The sequence below is a fragment of the Salvia miltiorrhiza genome, chromosome 3 (assembly GCF_028751815.1).
Source record: "Salvia miltiorrhiza cultivar Shanhuang (shh) chromosome 3, IMPLAD_Smil_shh, whole genome shotgun sequence".
In the NCBI taxonomy this organism is placed as follows: Eukaryota; Viridiplantae; Streptophyta; class Magnoliopsida; order Lamiales; family Lamiaceae; genus Salvia; species Salvia miltiorrhiza.
In genome coordinates this window covers 26,634,011-26,639,958 of record NC_080389.1, presented here as the reverse complement: position 1 = coordinate 26,639,958, position 5,948 = coordinate 26,634,011, and positions in this window count along the sequence as shown.

Sequence of the window (5,948 nt, the reverse complement as noted above, 5' to 3'; positions counted from 1 at the left end):
CATTCCTCTGCCTTGACCGGGCTGCTCTGAGGGTATTTCTCTGATCTAATAGGCATTTCTCTGCTCTACTCTACGGGCTACACTATTTTGCGCCTCTGCTCTATGGGCTGCTTTGATCTATTTTAATCGCTACTCAGCGAGAAATAAGTCGCCTTTTGGCATGCTATTGCTATCTATGGGTCTTCTCACGCGCTGGATTTCTTACGCGCTCAACAACAGGGGGTATATTGTTCAGACTCGACAAATATTTATGACGGGTTTTCTCACATGATCAGAGTATCATATTTCTCAACTTCGACACGGGTCTTCCTATGTTATTCGGGTATTCTTGCAGCGGTCTTCTGGTTTATCTAACACAAAGCATTCATATTGCTTATCTATGCAAAGTATTCAATATGGGGTATTCTCAGCGCTGGTTTTCTTATGCGCCCAAAGAAATGGAAATTATTTATCTTTGTTAACATTCAACAAACAAAATCTAACTTGGAACTACAATTCCAAAGTCAAGGGAAAAATGCTTATCTTTGCTTTCTTATAATATTAAAACTTTTATGACTTCATGATTTGCAGGGACTAAGGAAAACAGCACAGCGCTGGCTTTAACGATACTTCGCTGGTTGAACACGAAGAATACCCGATTCAACCAGACCAGAGGGGGGAGTGGTTGATGAGGAGTGATATGTGCATAGTAGGGAAATGGTGTAAACCAGAGAAGTCATCCTCGCCAGAGGAGTCGCATCTGACAGAGAAGTCATCCTCGCCAGAGGAGTCGCATCTGACAGAGAAGTCATCCTCCCCAGAGGAGGCGTATTTGCCAGAGAGGTCATCCTCGCCAGAGGAGTCGTATTTGCCAGAGGGGTTATCCTCGCCAGAGGAGTCATATTTGCCAGAGAGATCATCCTCGCCAGAGGAGTCGTGCTTACCAGAGGAGTCACCTCCGCCAGAGACATCAACATCGCCAGAGAAGACGTCCTCGCCAGAAAAGACATTTTTACCAGAGGAGTCACCAAAAGCGCGGGGAGGTCCCCCGCGTAAAACCGAAATTACTATCTTACCCTTCAATGTATTAAAAGGGCTTAAGCCCAATTATCTTAGTAAATGGGCTTGAGGCCCTAGGGCCTATTTACATGCTTATAAATAGAGACTTAGTAGTAGGTTAAGAGGGGGATCTCATTTTTTATTCATTCATCTCTTGTAAAATGTAATTCTCTTGAAGTATAGTGAAAAAACCCCAAAACACCCCGTGGACGTAGGTCTTCTCGACCGAACCACGTAAATCCGTCTCGTTTACTGCTTTTTAGTTTAGGTGTTGGTTTCCCGCTTCACCATATATGTATCATATAATTATTTTTAAAAAATATGCTATACTAGAAAAATATTATTAATTAAACTTATAAAATAAATCTAAATTATCGGGGTGTTACACAATCAATTCAAATGTCAATTCATTTTTTAGAAAATATATCCTTCAACTAAATGTTATAAATAAATAAAATACATGCCTATGCCCAATCTATATATATATATATATATGTGTGTGTGTGTGTGTGTGTATTTATATAATAGAAAAATAAATCATATCCTACGTGGTGCCGTATAATCACTCTATTTTAATTTTCCTCAATTTTCATTCATTCTTATTTTTTTTTTATAAATTTTTAATCAATTTCCAAATCTAAAAAAAAGATTTATATTTGTATCTTATTTTATTATATAATATTAGTTTAAGTTTATCACATCATACTCACAAATTAATATGTATATATAATACGTTTATATATAGATGTATTCACTTAAATAATTAACTATATATATATATATATATATATATATATATATATGATTCAATATGATTTCAAATTTGACGATGTTGTATAAAGTTTGAGACAAGATGATGCTCGTAACTCAATTTTTCGTCTTTCAAGTTTTAGAGATGATGCTCATAAGTAAGAGGCGAGATTACCAAAACACAATTATGATCTTTCAAACTCTAGACGAGATGATGCTGACAAGTCAATTATGGTCTTTCAAACTTCAGACAAGATAATACTCAAAACTCAGTTATGGCATTTTAAGTTTCAGACAAGATGATGCTCAAAACTATGTTGTGATTTTTCAAGTTCCACACGAGAGGGTGCTCAAAAGTCAGAGATGGCATGTCAAGCTCCAAACGAGATTATTCTCATAACTTAATTATAGTTTCACAAACTCTAGACAAAATGATATTCACAAGTAAGTTATAATCTTCAAGCTCCATACAAGATGATGCTCAAAATTCAGATGTGGTATTTCAAACTCCAAAGAATATGATTTTCAAAATTTTGACGTTCAAATGTCATATGCGGTCTTTAGAGCTTCATATGATTATCTGGTCTTATTAGGTCCATATGAGCTGATACTCAGATGACATATGTTTAATTAAATTATTTCTTATCCGTCAAATTTAAAGAATTTGAACAAACTTAATACTCCTTCCGTCTCCCAAACATCTTCCTAAGAGAGGATGACACAGGTTTTAATAAAAGTTAGTTATGTATTTGATAAGTGGAGAATGAGTCCCACAAAAAGTGAAATTGTAAGAGTGATAGTTAGTGAACGAGTCCCACAAAAAGTGAAATTGTAAGAATAATTGTTAGGTCCGGAGGGTCTCGAATAGGTGTATGTGGGGGGGGAGGGGAATACACCTATAAGCTATTTTTCAAAATGAAATTTTAAATACAAACAGACTCAACTGTTAGGTCCTGAGGGTCTCGAATAGGTGTATGGGGGGGGGGAAATACACCTATGGGCTATTTTTCAAACAATCCTCAATCAGAGGGATCTCAGTCAGAGATCAAAACGAAACTTTGCAGGCAAACAAAGACGCCTGTTTTACTGAAATCAATTTTGACCAAACAGGGTTGACGACTGATACTGAAAGCTCTTCAGTAAAGAGTTATCAGTTAAGTTGCTGGAACTTAACTGATGCAAGTAAGGGCTTCAGTCGAGTTTGCTAAAACAGAGATGATAACACTCTTCCTGACTATTAGAAGATAGATCAGTCAGACTGATATCATACGCAGCGGAAATTAAACTTAGTTTCGCAATAACCTCGGTGGAGCAAGTTGTTGGTTATGGTTTCTCTTTGCAGTTAGTCAGTGTTCAGTTTTATCAAATGAAATAACACAAGTAGGAATGTAAAACTGAAAACTGTAAACAACACAGAGACTTTTACGTGGTTTGGAAAAACCCTTTCCTACATCCACGGTTGGTTGATCAGACCAACAATCCACTCCGCAAGTGCTTAACAGGTGCACTGCAAACCAAACTGTGTGCTTGCCGGGTGCACACAACTGTACATTGAAGAAAACCCTTCTTCAGTACCCACGCTTCACTCGCGTCGGATTTCTCTTGCTTAACACAACCCGTGCTAAGACTCTCAGAGACAGAAAACCCTTCTGACCTCCGAATCACTCAAAACACTCTTATGGGGGGGAGGTTTGAACGAGTGCCAACTATACTTACAAAGAACAAGTTCTTTGAAGCAAGTTTGACCTTTGGCTTCTGGGTGAACAGAGTTTTGCCTAAGGTCTAAGAGAATGTATGTAATCAGCCGTGACTGATTTTGGCTTTGGAATTCTCTTCTTCGATTCAAGCTTTGGGGAGTTTAAGCTTAAGGCTGAGTAGCAATTTCGGCAGAGCTTCAGCTTATGTTGTTGAATCGGTGAAGGTTGAAGTGATCCTCGAGCGCTATTTGTAGGAGAACTCTTGAATAGATCCGTTGGCGTAAATCGTCCTCAAGATTTCTTCCATTGGAGAGCAATTCGAATTTGGGCTGAGGTTTCAATCTTCGAGGTTCGTTGTTTGGGTGGAAACGGCTCTCTTTGATGGACAGGAGATGTGACGTCTCTGAAAAGTAACCACCAGATAGGAATGACCTCTGCAGAGATAAGATCCTGAGATCTCTGCATTTAATGCGGCTGTACTTTGTGAGTATGTGGCTTCCTCTGAACGTTGGAAGATCAGTCCGAGGAGGAATATTCAACTGATACTTGACTTTAGTATCAGTCCATTGCGCGCATTAAGTAATCAGTCTTCAACTGATTCTTCAACTGATACTTCAGTTGGTATCTGCAGTCTTCAGTCTTCAGTCATTCGTTCTTCAGTCTTCAGTCTTCGACACCGCAAGCTAAACTAGAAATGAACTCTAACACTTGAGTTCAAAAATGATTCTAGTCTATTACAGTTAAGTCCTATGAATTTTGGTATCATCAAAACAAGGGTTAGGATATTCCACAAGGTTCCCAACAATTTCCCCCTTTTCAATGATGCCAAAACCACACAGCAGTTCTAGACAACAAAAAGACTGAACTCACAGTACAAGTTCTAAACCTGGGGTGAAAACAGTTCCCCCTTAACAATAGAACCTAAAAACTTCTACTTAGAGTTAAGAACGAAACAATTCTAAAACAGAACAAGGAGAAGACAGAAAAACATAATCAGAGCCTGGACAAAGAGTCATTGTCTTCAGGTTGAGATTAATAAGAAGTTCTTTTCATTAATAAAAGACTGATAAGTCATCAGTCGAGGTACAGAGCAAGACTTACATTGGAGTAAAAAGAAAAACAAAAACATCATGGGAAACCCATGGACTCCAGCAGTCTGCTTGGCTGCGCCTTGAACTTCTTGATCTTCATCTTCTGTCTTCGTGTCTTCATGTTCCTAAGCTTGTTCCATTCTTACTTGTGTTCCGTTGATTTGAGGTCTTATCCTCTTGACTAATCTTCCTCATGATCATCGGATGAAATAGGATGATCATGTTGCTTGACCAACTTAAGTTCGTTTCTGATGATTTATCTTCTTTCCCCCTTTTTGGCAACATCAAAAAGTAGGACGAACCTAAGAAGGAAGCGATGACCATGCGAAGGTAAGTTCGCAGGAGGAAGATATTGGGGTTATTGGGGATGCAGAAGGCGAAGGCTTAGAAGGAGGTTAGGAAGAAGAGGGAAATGATGAGGGAGACAAGAAGAGAAGCAGAGGTTTGGAGAGGTGAGGGGACGTCAATTCAGTGGTAGTTGTAAGGATTCCACTGTTGACGTAGCGCCGGTTGACAACGAGCTCCTGCTCATTGTTGTTGCTCCGCATCGAAGCTCCACAAAAGGCGAGAGGCCTTTTGGTGAAGACGATGAAGTCTGTCCTATTTCAGACAGGTACTTCAAGCTGATGCACCGGGCATGAGGATAGAAGACACTCGCTTCGCTGGATATAAGTGAGGGTAGAGCAAACTTTGACCTCGGAGAGACGTTGAGATCCAGTGGAAGGGTCCGGTGAAGACCAGGTATGTGAGCGTCATTCTTCCACTCCATGACTTTGCAGTCATAGATTTATCCTTTAGTCGGAACAAATTTTCTCTGCAACTTTGGAAAGATTGAAAATTTTTCTCACAGTGAAGGCTGTGGAGAGTTGTTAGTTGATGCAGAAAAATCGTGAAGACAACATGGTATAAATAGACAAGATGTGAACCATGTAAGAAGATGAAAAGGTTTTTCGAAAACTGTGCCTAAAATGTATTTGAAGAAAAATTCACGTCCGTCGTCACTGCGAGGGACTGAGACTTCAAAAAGTTAAGAGTTATCATTGCATTCTGTCATGTCAATGAGTTTTTCAAGAAATTTTATCACAGAGGCAAAAAGGTCGGAAAGATTTTTTGGTAAAAGATCAGGACAAGTTCAATCAAAACAGATTTTCCCTTTTAAAAACTCTTGTCCTTCTCGGATATTCCATTTTCCAACAATTAGTTAAAGTTTTTTGAAAGAAACTGATCAGTTAGAGAAAGATTTTGAACTGAAACTCAAAACTCTTAACTGAAATAACTGATTTAAAAAGTAAGCTTTTAAAATACTTACTGATCAACTGAACATTGTAGTCAGTTGATACCACTTGATCCTGGTTGATTCATCAGGATGACT